The sequence below is a fragment of the Protopterus annectens genome, chromosome 11.part0, assembly GCF_019279795.1.
Source record: "Protopterus annectens isolate FY-2018-M chromosome 11.part0, PAN1.0, whole genome shotgun sequence".
In the NCBI taxonomy this organism is placed as follows: Eukaryota; Metazoa; Chordata; order Ceratodontiformes; family Protopteridae; genus Protopterus; species Protopterus annectens.
In genome coordinates, this window is record NC_056745.1 from 465,877,372 (window position 1) to 465,896,657 (window position 19,286).

The window sequence follows — 19,286 nt, forward strand, 5'->3', positions numbered from 1 at the left end:
GACTTGCAGATATGCAGCTGCCCCATTCAGGTAGGGTCTTCTGTATGCCACACATACATCACTTCTGAGTAGTCTGTAGGAGACTGAGCAGAGGGACAGGGCCTTTAGCCTATCTGTGTAGGGTAGATGTTTGAGGCCCTGGATTCTGCTGGTGAGGAACCTCTATGGTCTCTCCAACTGCTGCACGTGCTTTGTGAGGTACATGCCGAAAGGGCCATTGTACTTAATAATGGGTCTTATAAGGGAAGAATACAGGGAATGCTATAACCACCTTGCCCCTGGATGAGATACCCTTATTAATGAGGTGGGCTATGTAAAAAGCTTTCCGTACAACAGAGACAATATGGTGGTCAAAAGTCAGTTTGCTATCAACCTGGGTGCCAAAGTCCCTCAAGACTGACCATGTGCTTAGGACCTTGTTACTGGTGTCTTTCGGCTTTTCCCAGTTAGGGGTCGCCACAGCGGAACTCCGGTCCGCTAATGATTGGCAGTAGATTTTTACATGCCGAGTTGCCAGCCCCGACGCACAACCTTCAACGAAGGTACGCCCATTCACGCATGTCTCCACACAGAAGACGCTTTAGCTGAGAATCTAATGGGACAACGTCTTACTGTGAGGCCACAACGCTACCGCAGCACCACCATCGCAGTCCGCTTAGGACCTTGTTATTAATGTGACAATTTGTGGGGACATCACTCTCATACTTCCGGTGTGGACAAAATGCTCCACACCGGAAGTATATCCCTCATTGGTGAGATCTGATCATAAACTAATCTCACTGGAAATCCACATCCCGCCCCCACCCCAAACAAAAAAGACCATAGTGAAGAACTTCTCTAAAGCAAACTTCACACTACTCAAGACTGGTGTGGTATCCTTCAAGGCCCCTGAGTCAGAGGAAACCACAACCCAAGCTGCGGAAGCCCTTACAAATGCCTTCTATGAACACCTCCAGGACTGCATGGATCAGGCAATCCCAAATAAAACCAAGACTCTTTCCACAAAGGGCAAACGTCCAGTCTGGTGGACCCCAGCCATTAACAAACTTTACAATAAGAGGAGAAAGCTATTACATGATAGAACAAAATCCATAAAAGGCAAGTCACCCCTGATCATTATTAGTAAAAAATACGGGCACTCATAAAATCAACTAACGCCAATTTTCAGAGAAAAATTGCCATGGATGCAAGCGACAATCATAAGGGCTTTTGCAGCTATGTTAGGAACCTGGGTGGAAACTCACAGATATGCTCAGAATTAGTCGAAAATGATACAAAAATCACTGAACCCACAGACATTGCCAACATACTGGCAGACAGGTTCAGTGCAAACTTCACCCCCCTCTCCCCTAAAGGAGAGATAACTATCCCAGCCGAGTGTAGCCTCCCGGACATCTCAAATGCGCAGGTGAAAGCTGCTCTCTCTAAAGCTAAAAACACAGCATCAATGGGACCGGATGGTGTCCCCGGCTGTGTGCTACACGAGCTAAATGAGGAATTAAACCCGCACATAAGGCAGCTGTTTAATCTCAGCCTTACCACAGGATACGTGCCCAAGGAGTGGCGTACGGCAACTGTGGTCCCACTCCACAAAGGTGGCGCCTCTGCGGACCCTGGTAATTACCGCCCCATAAGCTTAACAAGTCTAGTCTGCAAAGCTATGGAGAGGATCATAATGGAGCTCAAACAAAGATATAGGGGACTTGCAGACATTGGACCCGACCCAGTTTGGCTTTGTCAAGGGAAGATCATGCCTTTTGAACTTGGTCGACTTCTTGAAATAGTCACCAAGGCCATTGATGAGGAAAGGCAGTCCATACAGCCTACCTTGACCTTGCAAAGGCTTTCGACACAATACCCCACTCGGGTATTGTAGAAAACTTACCAGCTTAAATGTAAACCCATATGTCACAAGATGGGTTGCAAACTGGCTTAAGGACAGAACCCACAGGGTTAGAGTTGCTGGCGCTGTGTCAGACTCCAAGCCGGTCACAAGTGGTGTCCCACAGGGCTCGGTCCTTGGCCCCTATTGTTTGGCATCTACTTCTCAGAAGTACAGGCCAACATGGGAGGACTTTGGCTGACAAAGTTTGCAGATGACTGCAAACTGGGCGCCATAGTGGAAAGTGCATCGGACACGGATATCCTTCAGAAGGGACTCACGGAAACAGATAGCTGGTGCCAGAGCCATGGCCTGAAGTTAAACGCCAAAAATGTATAGTCATACCCTTCGGGAAAAACAAGGTAACCCCAAGCTACCATATAGGTGGCAATCCACTAAGCACAGAAGAGGTTATCAGGGACCTGGGGACCCAGGTTGACAGTGGCCTTTCTTTTGACACTCACATTGCTAAAGTGGTTAGAAAGACCTTCTACATTGCCCACCTGATCATGAAGGGATTCACATCCAGATCTAGTGAGGTCATTGTTCCCTGTACTCTTCACTTATCAGACCAATGATCGAGTACAATGCCCCATTCGGGATGTATCTCACCCGACATCTGCAGCAATTGGAGAGACCCCAAAAGTTCCTCACCAAAAGGATAAAGGGACTCCAAAATCTGTCATATGCTGCCAGATTGAAGAAACTCCAGCTCTATTCAGTCGCATACCGTCTGCTCAGAGGTGACATGTGCCTGACATACAAGGCCATGTCCAACCCGGAATTAATGGACATGCTCCACCTCAAAAATCCAAATCCACCAAAACCACTAGAGCAAGCGACTTAAACCTTAGCACGGATATAAATAGGACGTGCTGGAGGGATAGATTTATCACTCAGAGACTCCCTATGCTGTGGAATAAAATCCCGGTCCATGTGAGGCAGAGCACCTCGCTGACTCTGTTCAAGAGAAATCTAGACGTGTGGATGGGAGATCGTAGGTTTACCCCGGGAATCATCTCTGGGTCACTGCTGGACAGAGGCACAACAAACTAATGGGCACAGTATTTTTTCATATAAGGGGTGGCGTAAGCCACAATAATTTGGGCTAGGCTTATAAATGCCTTAGGGCAGATAGCCTAGTATAAACCTATGAACCTATGAACCTAAGGGGATGATGATGCATTTTCTGGCATTCAATTTGAGGCCATGTTTCTGGCACCAGTCATTTGTTTGGGTGAGACCCCCTTGGAAGATGTCCACATCAGTGTGCACTGTCTTCCCCTTGTACATGGCTTTGGTGAATGTCTCAAAGAATTCAACCAAATTTAACAGACATGACCTCTCCTTCACGAAACGAAACTGTGTAAGATCAAGTGTTTGGGTCCTTGCTAATGAGGCCCATGCTAATCTACTCTATAGCCTTGCAGATCAGGCTAGTTAGGCTGATTGGTCTACAATTTCCTGGATCAGTGGACACTCCACCTTTGTGCAAAGGGATGACAGTGGCTGCCCTACACTTGGCTGGGACGAAGCCGGTACTCAGGCTTTGGATGAATAGGATGCCTAATGGTGCAGCAAGTTCCTGCCTGAGTTAATGTAGGATGCTGCCTGGGATGTTATAGGTTCATAGGTGTGTACTAGGCTAATGGCCCTGGAGCTTTTACAAGCCTAGCCCATAGGATTACCCTGGCATCATGTCACCCAAACTTAGTTTCCAGTGCCTCTGTCAAGTAGAGCCAGTGAAGTGACCCCCCTGGGGCGAATTTTCTATTTCCCATCCACTCATCAAGATTTCTCTTGAAGAGGGCCAGTGAGGTGCTCTATTTGACATGTATGGGAAGTCTATTCCATAGCATGGGCAGTCTCTAGGTTACAAACTTGTCCCTCCAGCACATTCTGTCGACTGTGGTAATGAGGTTGAGGTCTCTAGAGCATGTGGTGCAGAGGGATTGGGATTTCTTTAGATGTAGCATTTCTAACAGAGCTGAGTCAGACATGTCAAGCAGAGATCGCCTCTAAGCAGGCGATATAAGACGGAGAATAGATGGAGTTGTTTGAGTCTGTCCACATAGGACAAGTGTTTAAGGCCTAGGATCCTCTTTATTAGGTAGTTTTGCAGCCTCTCTGGTTGTTGCAGGTGTCTAGTGAGGTACATGCCAAATGGGGCATTGTACTCGATGATTGGCCTAATGAGAGAAGAGTAGAGGGAGACAATGACCTCTTTCTTCCTGGATGCAAAACCCTTAGTAATGAGATGTGCCACATAGGACTTTCTGACCACACTGGCAGTATGGTGGTCAAAAGAGAGGTTGCTGTCAACCTGTGTTCCCAGATCTCTACAATGCCTTCTGTGTTGTGGACTACCATCAATGTGGTAATTCATGGGAACTGGGTTTTTCCCAAAGGGGATCACGACACATTTTTTGGCATTGAGCTTAAGGCGATGGTTCTGACACCAGTCGTTGGTCTCAGTGAGGCCTTTCTGTAGGATGTCATCACTTGGGGAGTTAATAATGGCTCCCAACTTGCAATCGTCTGTGAACTTTGTAAGTCAGAGTCCCTTTGTGTTGGACTGGACTTCTGAGAAGTAGATACCAAACAGGAGAGGACCCAGGACCAGTCAGCAGTCTGACTTGGAGTCAGCTACTTCCACACTGTGGGTTCCCATCTGTGAGCCAGTTTGCAACCCACCTAGTGATATAGGGGTTGATGGCTAGCTTAGTGAGTTTTTCCTATGAATCCTGAGTGGAGAATGGTATCAAAGGCCTTGGTCAGATCAGGGTAGGCTGTATGAACCACCTTGCCTTCATCCACAGCTCTGGTGACTTAAATCAAAGAAGTCAACCGAGTTGAGTAGGCATGATCTACCCTTCACAAAAACCAAACTGTGTGGGATCTAGAGTTTGGCGATTCCCTGTATCCTTGTTTATTAGGTCCATGATGATGCGTTCCATAGCTTTGCATATCAGACTAGTCAGGCTGATGGGGCAATATTTCCCAGGGTCTGTAGTCACTCATCCTTTGTGGAGAGGGATGACTATAGCAGTGCACCACTCGGTAGGGACAAAGCCTGAGGTGAGACTGTGATTGAAAAGGGCACATAGGTGAGGTGCCAGTTCACTCTGTAGTTCATGTAGAACACAGCCAGGGATATTGTCAGGTCCCATAGAAGCTGTATTTTTGCCTTGGACACTGCTGTTTTAACCTGTGCAGCAGTAATACTGGGTGCCTGGCAATCTACTGGTATTGTGATTGGTCTTTTTTTGGGGGGGGGCAGTTGGCACTGAATCTGTCGGCCACTATATTGACAATATCTGTTGGCTCGGTATGGGAGGTACCATTGTGCAGTAACTCAGAGCAAACCTGGGTATTGCCGTGGAGGTTCTTTACATAACTATAGAAGGCCTTGTGGTGGTCTTTACTATCTGCTGCAATTCTGTTTTCATAGCTAGCTTTAGAGGATTTGATGAGGGATCTTAACTTTTTGTTGACGCTGATAAGGGAGGTTTCCAGTCTTGGGACTTCACCTTATTCCACATCAGTTTCCTCCTTCTGTTGTAGAGTTTGTTTGTGGCTGCGGACTACCAGATTGACTTCCTTGTTTTGGAGGAGAGCGTCTTGGTTTTATTGGGTATGGCGAGATCCATGCATTTGTGTATGTGTTCGCACAGTGCAGTGGTGTATGATTCAGCAGTCATGCAACTATTCTACATTTACATGGGTGCCGTGAAGTTAGCTTTGGAGAAGTTTTTCATGGTGGTTACCTTTGTGCGCGGGGGGGGGGGGGGGGGATGTGGATTTCCAAGTTGATTCGTTTGTGGTCGGATCTAACTAGGGAGGAGTTGACTATTGGTGTAGAGCAACGGTCATCCATATTAGTAATGACCAGGTCAAGGATGTTGCTACCTCTAGTGGAGGTAAGAACAAGCTGGTCCAGGGCACTGGAATTAATGAATGCCAGGAAACGTTGGGCAAGTGTCTTGGTACATGAGTAGCTTTCCCAGTTAATGGAGGGGGTAGCTGAAGTCGCCCAGTATGAGTGTGTTAGGTTGGGCCCTAATATTCTCCAGGGTGCTTAGGAACATGGAGTGAGTGTCTTGGGACATGGCTGGGGACCTATAACAGGCTACGACCTGAATCGCTGTCTTACCCAATGTTAGCTGTACCTAAAGTATCTCTGATGCATTATGTTGGGCTACCAGTCTGGAGGTTGGCGTATCCTTTATGAATATGGAAACACCACCACATTTGGATCTTTGGTCCACATTCTGGGGCCAAAAGGTGCGGAATGAGCTACAGACTGGTAGTGCAGGGATGCTTTCTGCTGCCTTGAACCAGGTCTCCATTACAGCACAAATGTCGATTTTCTCCATTTTAAGGAGTCCTTCAAGCGAGTGCATTTTGAGATTTAGACTTCTACCGTTGAGCAGCATGGCCCTCAGATTGCATTTGTTAGTTGCTGTTAAGGTGGTAATTTGATCTTTGAAACAACGCCTAAAAAAGGCACTATAGGGGTGGCAAAAGACTTGGCCAGTATCCGGAAGCTCATCGGTGACAGGTGCAGGCCATCTCTGGCAAAGCATCGAGGTCTGTCAATCATGTCATTCCAGGCAGAAAGATACTGGATCCCCTTAGAATGACAACAGAAACTTAGCCAATTGTTGAAATTAATTATTTTCTTCCTGTACTGTGGTATCATTCTGGGTGATGGTAGGATACTGCTCAGGGCTAGGGTAGTAACCACCTGGGCTACATAATCCGAGAGCTTCTCCATGTCTCTTTTCATGTAGTCCAGTGAGCTACGTCCTCAGGTCATTCACACCAACATGTACAATGACAGAGTCATATCTGTACCTGTTGTTGAGGGACCCGAGTGCGTGCATTATATGGTGGATTCTGGCACCAGACAGGCAGCTGACTGTTACTTTCTCCTTATTCAACCTAGTGAGTGAGATATCAGTGGGCCTCACTATAGAGTCACCTATGACTAGTGTGCTGGGCATGCTGTTTTGCCTTAGGGGCTTTGGTTGAAAGGCACACCATTTAGGAGTTATGGGTCTCATGATTAGTGTTGTGGTGGTCGAGTGCATTTCTGCCTTGGAGGTCTATGCTGTTTGGGTAGATTTTTATTGAGAGCCTCCATGAAGGTGGGTGTGTGTGGTTTGTGCTTTTATGTGAAGGAAGTGCTGGTGTGTGTTCTGGAGTGCTATGTGTTCCATGTGGTGCAAGTGCTGGCCTTCTCCTCTTGACCAGCTATTCCGGTCTAGGCTGGAGAGGGCGTGGCTTCCAATTTAGATACTTAAGTGCATTTCTCGCAAGTCTGAGTGTTGGGAGGTGAGAGGAGAGGGTTGTCGGTGTACATGAGCCAATTGCTACATTGCCTCAGGATGCCTAAGTTCACCAAGTTAACAGGAGAAAGCACAGGGAACTGACCTTTAGGCACACCTGGAGGGGTGGGGTCCCATGGAGGCTGTACTTTTTGCCTTTGAGAGGGCCATGATGACTTGCTCCCTAGAGATAAGGGGAGGGGGGCAGGTGCTTGGGATGTCGTGATTTACTGATGGGGGACACAGGGATGAAGTTTTCATTGAACCTGTCTTCCAGCAGGATGGCTATATCTACAGCATTTGTGTATGTGGTGTCCTTGTCCACCAGTTCTGAGCAGATCTGGGTGATTCCCTTGAGACTGCAGACATATGTGAAGAAAGCTTTGTGATCGTCTTTAGTACATGTGGCGAGTTTGGACTAGAAGTTTGCTTTGGAGGATTTCAATAGTGCTCTTATTTGTTTGTTCAGGCTAAGGAGAGATTACTTCCAGTTAGGCACCTTCCCCTTCTTGGACAGTAATTTTTTTTCCTTTTATTATAGAGGTTATTTATTGCAAATTTCCACCAGACAGGTTTACTCTTCCTTGAGGAGAATGATTTTGTCCTGTCGGGTATTCCTGACTCCATGCAGCTGTATAAATGCTCGTACAGTACTTCGGTGTAGGTTTGGACATATGTGCCAGTTCCTATGGAGGGGGAGGGGGCTGCAAAGCTGTTTATACCATGCCTCAGGAGATTGTAATCAGTTTTGGAGAAGCTTTTTTGTTTGACCCTAGCTGGGGGGAGGGATTGAGGGAGATGGTGACTTTGAAAGTGACTGCTTTGAGGTCAGATCTTACCAGGGAGGATGACACTGTAGGGATGCTGCAGTGGTTACTCATACTGTTTAATACAAAGTCCAAGACATTTTCACCTCTTATGGGGGTGTCAACCACCTGGCCAAGGCATTTGCATTGATGAAGTCAAGGAATCTCTGGGCATTTGTGTTTAGGCACGAGTAGTTCTTCCAATCTATGGTTGGATAGTTAAAGTCGTCCAGGATCAGGGTAAAGGGTTGAATTTTGATAGATTCGAAGAGGTCCAGATAGGTGGAGTGGGTTTCCTGAGTCAAAGTTGGGGGGCCTGTAGCTAGCTATGATTTGAATAGGGGTCCTGTCAATGGTTAACTGCACCTGGAGTGTCTCCTGTGCATCATACTGTTTGACCAGCGTGGAGGGGAGTATGCCTTTTACATATATTGCAACTCTACCTCATTTTGCTTTGCTGCCCAAGGTTTGGGGTCCGAATGTATGATAGGATGAGTAACCTGGTATGGCTGGGGTGGTCTCCGCAGCTTTGAACCAGGTTTCTGTGACTGCACAAATGTCAGCATCTTCCAGGGTTAAGAATGCTTGCAATGAGTGCAGCTGCATGTTTAGACTCCTAGCATTTAGCAGCATGACCTTTAATTTGCGTTTTGATGAAATTTTCATGTTGGTAGTTTTGACCTCAAGGCATCGCCTAAAAGAGGCACTATGGGTGAGGCAAGAGCCTTTGCAGAAGCCTGAAACCTAAAGGAGACAGATGCAGGCCATCTCTGGAAAAGCATCGCAGTTTGTCAATCATGTCTTCCCAGGCTGTCAGGTACTGGATTCCCTTGGAATGACACCAGAAACTACTCCAATTATTAGTCAATTATTTTCTGTTTGTATTGAGGCATCATTCTGGGTGACGGAAGAATGCTGCTTAATGCTAGGAACATACCTGCCTGGGACACACATTCAGCTAGCTCAATCAGGTCTCTCTTCATATAGCCCAGGGAGGTAATGTCTCTTGTCATTCGTGCCAACATGGACTATGACGGTCGTAACAGTACCTGTTGTTGCGAGACTTGAATGCATGGGTAATATGGTGGATTCTGGCACCTAACCGTGACTTTCTCCTTATCCAGCCTGGTGAAGGGCACATCTGTGCGTCTCTCAATGGAGTCTCCTATGACTAATATGTTGGGTTTATGTTTAGGCCTTGGTGGCTGTGAGACACAAGTGTGTGGACTGTGTGTGGTGGACAGTGGAGTTTACATGTATTTTTGCCTCGGAGGTCACTTGTTTGGGTATGTTTTTGTTGAGAACCTCTGCATATGTGGGTGTGTGCTGTGTAGGTGTGGGTGGTGTTTGAGGTATGGTGTTTGTGTTGACAACCTTCTCAGTAATGGCTTGCAAGGGAGACAGCATTGACTTTAGGTTCTTTATGTAATTGCATCTCTCACAAATTGTTCCTAGGTGGTAGTAGTAGAGGGTTGTCCGTGTACATGAGGTAGTTGCTACACTGTCTCAGGATGCCCATATCAACCAGACTGGCAGGAGAAAGCGTAAAAAATTGTCCATCCATATTTGTCAGAAACTGAAGGAGAGAGACCAGACAGAGCTAAGAGGGTAAAGGGTGGAAGGCTAAGAGTAGTACTACTAGGTGATCACACAAATGCTACTAAGGGAAAATTTGTAGCTGGAATACCTCACAAAGGGTTAAAAATGGTGCAGCCGTAGGCTCTGGATGCAGCAACCTGTATCAGACTACGCTATTAAGAACACAGTAAAAAAACTCACAAAAAAGCACTTCAGACAAAAAAAAAAAACAGAACTCAGTATGAAAAAATACAGTTAAACAGTAATGAAATGCAGTAAAATGCAATTAAACAGTAATGAATTGCAGTAAACAGCAATGAAATACATTTAAACAGTAATGAAATGCAGATAAACAGTAAATTGCTTTAAAACAGTGCAAATGTGATAAATTAGCTCAATCACAACAGTAAAAAACAGCTCAAATAAATTACAAGGCTGCCGACAGGCAGTAACAAATGCGGCAAACTAAATGCAGTTGAACACCTAAGCACATGCAAAATGAAGTAGGAAGGAGGCACATTTTTAGAATTACTGCTTATAAAATTAAATTTTCAAAAATATATTAAAATGTAATCTACATATGGTGTAAAATTAATGGGCTGACAGTACAGGACGATGCTACTCAGTCCTTTTTAGGAAGCAAATAGCTTCTGCCACTACCACATGGGGGAAGCCACTTAAGCTATACACAAATTAAAAACTAATGCATAACTACAGATGGAAACCTCTTGCTTGAAAGACACAGTGGTGTGGCGCGCCTCGCAGCACTTGATGTTCCTGTCTGGTTCTTGGTTGAGGGGCCTTATGTGTGGAATATGCACACAGACAACTGATGTTGTGGTTTTTCTGCAGTGCTCCAATGTAAAAAGCTGATCCTCCCACAGGTTATGTACAACATGCATGAACAGGTGTGTCTTGTAATGGACTGGCATCCAACCATAACTAGTTTCTCTGCATTCGGCCCACTGAGTGCCACGATCAGGTCTGGCTTCCTTGTAACCCTGAACTGGATTAAGCTATAATCACAGAATGAATGAATGAATGTCTGACCCAATATGCTAACAGAAAGACAGGCTTGTGGTGCGTTTCATAAGGTGCTGAAACGGATTTCTAGCTGCTCTCATGATATCACTGCGCCACGCAAAATCCCTCTGTTTTAGCTGATCAAGTACTGTGACCCTGTTTCTATTCCCTTAAGTACATGGCTCACCTCCAAAATGTACAGAGCTTCACTGCTAACAGCCTGTTCACAGAAGCTAAAAGAAATGCTCTTTTTTTCTTGATGTTATACTATTTTTTTATTTCATTTTTAAAGGAGCTCATACTGTTTTGAGTAATGGACTGTGCCTTTCATTCTGTGCCATGAAAACACCCACCATATTTGAAACAGTGGATCTGGAATGAATAGACAGGAAGACTAACATACAAATACAACTAATCTCAAAAATCTCCATTAATAGTAGAAAATGTGACAGGTTCATCACACAACTTCTCCCCTGCATCTGGGATAAACTCCAATTAAGGTACTGTCAGTTCTCCATTACATAGGTACATGACAAATTCCAATACATGATAACTGTGGTAAAGCTTCTCAAAAGGCACTAGAGTAAAAGTCGTTCCAAAAGTTGTGATAAAGAGAAATGTGCAGATAAATGTGTGATGACTGTCAACAGTGTTTAGATGAAATTCACTGCAAATTTCATCAGGTGTCTTAAAGTGTGTAACATTAAGGTGCTGCATTGTGGCACCTAGTGAGTCAAGTGCCAAAACGCATTTTGCCAGAGTCTACCAGTATTTATTTGGGTGGTTGTTTCACAATAAAAAGCTTCATAATTTTTTTTTTTTAAACCACGGCCCAAATAAATTTAGTGCTTTCCCCGGTGACATCATGTCAGTCTGCACAAGCAGAGTAATCATCTATTAAAATCTATGGATGGACACATCCTACTTTTTTCCCCCCCGAGTTGATGTCACAGAGGTTAAAGATTGCTCTTTTCAGAGGGATCATCACAGGAAAAACAAATTTAGAAAGGCTTTTGCTTTTGTTTTATTTCCATTTTGGAGTAAAAAAAAATTGCTAACAAAATAGTGGTTGCACAAGGTAATACTCAGTAAAGTCTGCATCAGCAGAGCCCATGTTCTCATAGCGCACTAAAACACTAAGAAGCTGAGGGGAACATAGCATACAGAGGCCTACTCGCAATTTCTTTCTGAGAAGCTGTTGCTGGAGAGGGGAGGGTGTTCCCATGAGGAAAGGATTAAACAGCTTCAAGAACCAACATTGCAGGCCTTCTCCCCATCATACTATCTGCTGGGAACAAAGGCTCAACTAGGGTTCCTAGAGAGGAAATAATGGACAGAAGGCCTCTCCCCTTACCTAGGAATGCCTAGTTTCCTTCAAACAAATGAGCCCAATAATGTGAAGGCAGAGCAACCAGTGGGTGAGGTACTTGGGGGGAGGGAACACAAAAAAAAAATTACAAAAATAAATTATAAAACAGACATAAAAACACAATGCATTAAAATACCTTCAAAATGTAAAATGCCAATTCCACTGGAAAAAAAAAACTGCAAACATAAGTAAATGTCAATACATACACAGATAAAGCAGATTTGTGAGATATAGAAAGAAGTTAAGAGAAGACAAGGGAGCCCAGCCAACAGATGGCTGGGTCGCACAAAAAATGACCTGTGATGGTCAGACATGACAGTCGAAAAAGGCAGGAGAATAGCTCTAGATTGAGAGAGGTGGTAATAGTGGATACAATGCCCTGAACCCATGTAAGGGGTTGATAACTGAGGATGACGTGGAAAGTATAGAAAATGTCAGGGTCAGAATACAGTAATTTGAACAAGTTAAACCAGAAAAAAACAATGGAGCCCAAATGAGCCCAAGCATAAAACATCAAAGGATGATCAGCTCACAAACTACCCCCAGCTGAAAATGATTAGTCTTTAAGGACCTGCAGAAGCAAGCTAGTGTATTTATTTATTTGCAATTTGATAACGATATAAGTGGTCTCGCTACCACACCCTTTTAAGACATAACTCAGGCCAAACAGGCACTTGTATAAGATAATGGAATTCATAAAGTCAAGACTACATGGAGAACAAAATTAACACAAGATAAATACATTATTTTTATCATCACTTATGACCTAAGCAATCATACATTTGTATAAATGAAAACAAACCATATTAACACAATCCTAGTTGCAAACATTTTCCATCACTAACCATATCGATACAATTCAAGTTACAAACATTATGCATCACTTAACTACCCAATCATTGTCGAACATTACATAGCCCATTCAAATCCTGCCTTCTTTTCAACCTCATTCCTCCCCTATATGCATTGTTCCCACAATTCCCATTTTTCCAATGTAATTTGTTCCTACCCTTTTCTAAAGGCCCCAATTCCAATTGTTTTAGCTCTGTTACTATATGCACTACTTCTAGTACAGTTGGTTTAGACTTTGATTTCCATTTTCTAGTTAATTGCTTTTTGGCAGGTGCCATAATTAGACTCTGCAAGGCCTTACTTATGTCTAGGCAATTCCAATACTGTATCATAGCTCAAAAATCATTTCACTAGTTACACCAATCTGCTCACCCAGTATCTCTGACAGAGTAGTCTGTCAAGGGGTAGAAGGAGATGCATGTGGCTGTACGAGGAATGAATTGATAATACTGTTGACGGCTGAAATTAAGTATTCTTTGTAGTTTGTGGCAAAGTCTTTGTTTTCCCTGTCTGAAATAGATGGGGGAAGGTTGAATCAGTGATGCTGCATGACAGAACTGTTTGGGTGAGGCTGAAAGAGCATTCTCTCTCTTTTTGAGGTAGGCTGATTTAGCCATATCGGTAGCTATTCTGGATTCTTTTCTGAGCTGCAGGTAGGACTGGTGTAATTGACTGTGTGGTGTTTTTTTTTTTCCAGTGTATCCAGGCTTTTTCTCTATTGGACAGATAATACACACACACACACACACACACACACACACACACACACACACACACACACACACACCTGTATATTAAGGAGTTACTGACGGGCAGCTCTGGCCCCACTGTCTTCTAGTAACTGGAAGGCATTGTTTTGGATGATTTGTAAGGTGATGAGAAAGTACTGTAAAGGGCTTCATTTGGATCTGAAAAGGAGCAGAATGGAGTCCAATCAATAGTGTTAAACAATGAGTTCAGTAACTACTGCTTATAATGGGGAATAGATCTGCTGATGACAAGCTGTGGTGGCCTTTTATGGGCTTTAAGGACCAAGTAGAAGTTACCAGGCAATGGTCACTCAATTGGTTTTTGGTCTGGAAAAATATTTACCTGTACCTGACACACACTTGCTCAATGAAGAAGCAGGTTCCTAAGGTGTGGGGCCTGTTAAGTAAAACAGCAAATGCCTGAATTTTTAAAATGCACCAGCAAAACTATCAGCAGCCCTTGAGAGGCTGACTGCACAGCTAGTGGGGGACAGGATGGCACAACAAGACCATTTGGTTAAGAAAGAGAGAGAGAGAGAGAGAGACTGACTGATGCAAGTAATGTATGGACAGATTAATACCAAGATTTTGTAGAGTATATGAAAACAGACCTAAAGCTGTAGCAGGTTGTGCAGTACAGGCAACAAGTTGCTAGCATAAGGTACCTATCAATATGCAAGAAATGGAAGGTTAGACATACAGTAGCAATTACCAACATGCTGCAACACAAACAGAATATGTAGGAGTGATCAGTATTTATCACAGAGAATAACTCTTCCACGGAACAGTCCTACTCCAAACTAAGCAAAGTGCTTCTACTATTCTATCCAACTGAATCTTGGACAAAAGGATGGGAAAAGTACAGTTGTGTACACTTACCATAAATGAAGATGTATGAGTGTATTCGCTGTTGCAGTCATTACATTTGGGGCTATCTGCTTGCAGGTAGCCCTCAGATGGCCTGATTAACAAAGTCTTGGGTCCTGCATCAGTTGCTGTCCCTTCTTCCATGACGTCAGGGGTATAAAACATGCAGCCGATGCCATTACATCAGTTTTTCTTGCCCCAGATGATGGGTGCCCCCCTAATGGGGAGCAATTAAAAATAAAAGTACAAAGATATACCTCCAATAAAAAAGCAAATGCACCAAAAAGGCTTTTAAGCATAGTAAAGGAAAGTAGAGGTATAGTCAAAAGAAGTTAGGGGGCCGGAGGGAGGGTAACCAGGACTGCAACAGTGAATACACTCAAACATCTACACTTGTGGTAAGTGTACACAACTGTACTATGTTCTTCGTGTTTCACTGTTGCAGTCATTACATTTTGATAGATTCCCAAAGCTATAGTTGGGAGGAGGAATTTAGATAGCATTAGGGGCCAGCTATAAGGCCCTGCAAGACTGCAGTGGCAAAGCCAGCTCTGGATTAAGAAAAAATTGGCAAATGATAATGCTTGGTGAAAGTATGTACAGAACTCCAGGTAGCAGCTTCTAGGATATCCCTGGTAGGGATGCCTCTGAGAAAGGCTGCAGAGGTAGATGCAGCCCTGGTGGAGTGAGGTCTGATCCCCTGGGGGATAGGTTTTCCATGGTGCTTATAGCAGAAATGAATGCAATGGCTTATCCATTTAGAAATGGTTTGCTTTGAAATAGCCTTCCCCTCTGCCCCTGCAGCAAATGCCACCAGCAGTTGTTCAGATTTCCTTTGAGGTTTAGTCCTGTCCAAGTAGAATCTAAGTTGTCTGTGCACATCTAAGGAATGTAGTATCCGTTCCCCTTTATTCTGTGGATTGGGAAAGAAGGTTGGCAAATAAATGGACTGATTAAGAGCCACACTGGATACCACCTTGGGCATGAAGGATGGATTTGTTCTGAGGGACACCCTGTCCGCATGAAAGATGATGAAAGGCTCCACTGCCATAAGGGCCTGTAATTCAGATACCCTTCTAGCTGAAGTGATTGCTAAAAGGAAAGCTGTTTTCCAAAACAGAAAATTTTAAGTCTGCAGTAGCAGCTGGCTCGAAAGGAGGTAGCGTGAGTTTCTCCAAGACAAAGTTAAGGTCCCAGGCTGGGGTTGGAGCTCTCCTGGGTAGTCTCAAATGTTTGGCCCCTCTGAGGAACTGCTTGAGCAGTGGATGAGAGAAGAGGGGAGGTTCTGTGTTATAATGAACTGAAATGGCTGAGAAGTGGATTTTAATGGAGGAAAAACACAGGCCCTAGTGAAGCATCTCAGTTAAGTATTCTAAAATCTGAGGTAAATTGGGTGCTGCTGTGCTCATCCCTTGAGATTGGTTCCAGGCACAGAATCTTTTCCATTTTTCAGCATAAGATTTTCTAGCACTAGGCCTCCTTGCCTCTAAAATGATATCCATCACAGGTTTCTGAGGGATGGTGAAGGAGAGATTAAGTAATTAGCCAGGCTGCAAGATTCAGTGCTAGAAGCTGAGGGTGCAGAATCTGGTTCTCCTGCTGAGACAGCAGGGAAGGAGTCTTGAGGCAGGTGCCATGGAGATAACAGTGACACACTGCGCAGGAGGGGGTACCAGTGTTGGCGCGGCCAGTCTGGAACAATCAAAATCATTCTTGGTTTGTCCTGTTTGATTTTTAGTAGTACTTTGTAGAACATTAGCAGAGGGGGGGAAGGCATAGACTGACAGATAATCCACTTTCTAGGCTTGTTTGTGGGGAGTCCTTGTGCAAAAATGTGTCCAATTGGTAGTTCTGGGGATAGGCAAACAGGTCTATATCTGGGCTCCCCCATTTGCTCGTCAACATGTTGAAACTCCTTGGTTCTAGTTTCCACTCGTGGGTCCATGAGTTTTCTGCTTAGTCCGTCTGCCAGTGTGTTTAATTTTCCTGGCAGGAATTGAGCTTGGAGGTGCACTTGGTAGCTCAGGGCTGTGTTCCACAATGCCATGGCTAGTCTGCAGAGGGGATAGCAATGTGTACCCCCCTGCTTGTTTATGTACCACATAACAGTGGTGTTGTCCGTCTTTACCAATAGTTGTCCTAGAAGAATGTGTTCCTTGAAGGCTGTCAGAGCAGTCTGTACAGCTAACATTTCTTTCTTTTTGATTGATATGCAGGTGCATTTGACTTGGGTTCCATTTGCCCTGAATGCACTTCCCTGCCAGGTGAGCCCCCCATGCATAGACTGATACATCTGTTAGGGTTTGGGCGGCAGGCGGGTGTGTGAAAGGTAGTCCCTTGTCCTGGTGGCAGGCCTCTGCCCACCAAAGGAACTCTAGGCGTAGGCAAGGTATAACAGGAATCATTGTTTCTAGGTCTTGAGAATGTTGACACCATAGTTTTTTTTAGATACCACTGTAGTTTCCTCATATGCAGTCTTGCATATGGAATTAGAAGAATGCAGGAGACCATGAACCCCAAGGCTTGCAGTATTTGTCTTGCAGATAGCAGGGTTTTTGTGGCCACTTGTTTGAAGTAGGTTGTCAAATGAATTTGTTTCTCTGGAGTGAGGTAAGCCATCTGGGAAGTTTTATTCAAGCTTGCTCCCAGGAATATAATTTGTTGACAGGGTACCAGGTGTGATTTCTTTTCGTTTATGGTATACCCCAGACAAGTTAGCACCCTTTGTACAAAGGACAGATTATTCAAAAGTATGTCCTGGCTTTCTGCCTGAATTAGACAATCGCCCAGGTATGGGTATATTTGAATATTTTTTTGCCTGCAAAATGCAATAACTGGAGCTAGGCACTTTGTGAATACCCTGGGCACAGTAGATAAGCCAAAGGGCAGTGCAGAGAAAGTACAGCTGTGTACCTACCATAAATGCAGATGTTAGAGTGTATTCACTGTTGCAGTCATTACTCTTGGGTTATCCTGCTGGCAGGTTACCCGCAGTCGGCCTGAATTCCAAAGTCCTGGTCCGGCGTCTGTTGCCGTCGCCTCTTCCCTGACGTCAGTGCGCCAGGGGGTATAAAAGATGCAGCCGACGCCATTTTCTTCAGTTTTTCTTGCCCCAGATGTCAGGTGCCCCCAAAAGGGTAGGCTAAATAAATTATGCCAATAAACATACATGCACTAAAGTAACATTTCCTTCATCTACAAGCAAATACACCACATAGGTTGTATAGAATAGAGAAGTACAGATAAGCCCCAGCAAAAGAAAGGGGGACGGAGGGAGGGTAACCTGGACTGCAACAGTGAATACACTCGAACATCTACATTTATGGTAGGTACACAACTGTACTATGTTCATCGTGTTTCACTGTTGCAGTCATTACTCTTGGGTTGAATCCCAAAGCTGAGGATGGGTGGCTGAGCTAAATAGGATTAGGAGAGGCTATGAGGCCCTGCAGAACTGCAGTGGCAAAGCCTGCTCTGGATTTAGAGTAAAGAGGTAAGTGGTAGTGCTTTGTAAAAGTGTGCACTGAACTCCAAGTTGCAGCCTCTAAGAGGTCATTGGTTGATACTCCTCTGAGGAAGGCTGCTGAAGTGGCTGCTGCTCTGGTAGAATGAGGCCTAATGCCATTAGGCACTGATTTGCCATGTTGTGAATAGCAGAAACGAATGCAATGACCTATCCATTTAGAAATAATAGCCTTTCCTTGTGATCCTGCAGCATATGACACTAAAAGTTGCTCAGTCTTTCTGAAAGCTTTAGTTCTGTCCAAGTAGAAGCGTAGCTGTCTGTGTATGTCCAAAGAATGCAGAATTTTCTCACCCTTGTTCTGTGGGTTTGGATAAAGGTAGGCAAGTGAATGGTTTGGTTGAGGGCCACACTGGACACCACCTTAGGCATAAATGCAGGGTTTGTCCTCAGAGAAACCCTGTCTGGATGAAAAATGATAAAAGGTTCCACAGCCATGAGTGCTTGTAACTCCGTGACTCGTCTCGCAGAGGTTATTGCTAAGAGCAGAGCTGTTTTCCAGGATAAGAATTTTATATCAGCTGTTGAGGCTGGCTCAAAAGGAGGCAGTGTGAGTTTTTCCAAGACATAATTGAGGTCCCATGCCGGAATTGGTGCTCTCCTTGGAGGCCTGATGTTTTTGGCCCCTCTGAGGTACTGCCTTATTAAAGGATGAGAAAAGATAGGTGGTTCCATATTGTAATGGGCTGAAATGGCAGAGGCATGAATCTTAACTGAGGAAAAGGAAAGGCCTTTGTCCATCTCAGTTAGGTATTGTAATATCTGAGGAATATTTGGTACATACGTGTCAATGCCTTGTTTCTGGTTCCAAGCACAGAATCATTTCCATTTTTCTGCACAAGATTTTCTGGTAGTGGGCCTCCTGGCCTCACAAAGTCCATAACAGCTTTTGAAAGAGGAGTGTTCTGAATGGCTACATTATGCACCATGCTGCCAGATTTAAGGTCCCAAGTTGGCTGAGCAAGATCTGACTGTTTTTGTTGGGTCAGCAAGTGAGAAGTTTGAGGCAATATCCATGCTGGACCTTGAGACAAGCTCTTTAGGATTGGGTACCAGTGCTGGCATGGCCAGTCTGGTGCAATCAGTATAATTTTTGGCTTCTCTTGTCTGACCCTTAGGAGTACCTTGGGAAGGAGAGGCAGTGGAGGAAAGGCATATACTGTTAGGTTTTTCCAGCTGAAGGATAGGGAATCCACTTTCCATGCTTGCTTGTGATAAATCCTTGTGCAAAAATCTCTGTAATTGGCAGTTGTGAGGGGAGGCAAATAGATTTATGTCTGGGCATCCCCATTTCCTTGTTATCATGC

General features: G+C 44.5%; 1 protein-coding gene across 6 annotated transcripts in view; it reads right to left on the bottom strand.

Moving 5' to 3' along the window:
- The window catches only part of SEPHS1 (selenophosphate synthetase 1), a 935,453-nt gene that overhangs the window by 621,905 nt on the left and 294,262 nt on the right, over positions 1-19,286 (bottom strand). The gene's annotated exons all lie outside the window — the stretch shown is intronic.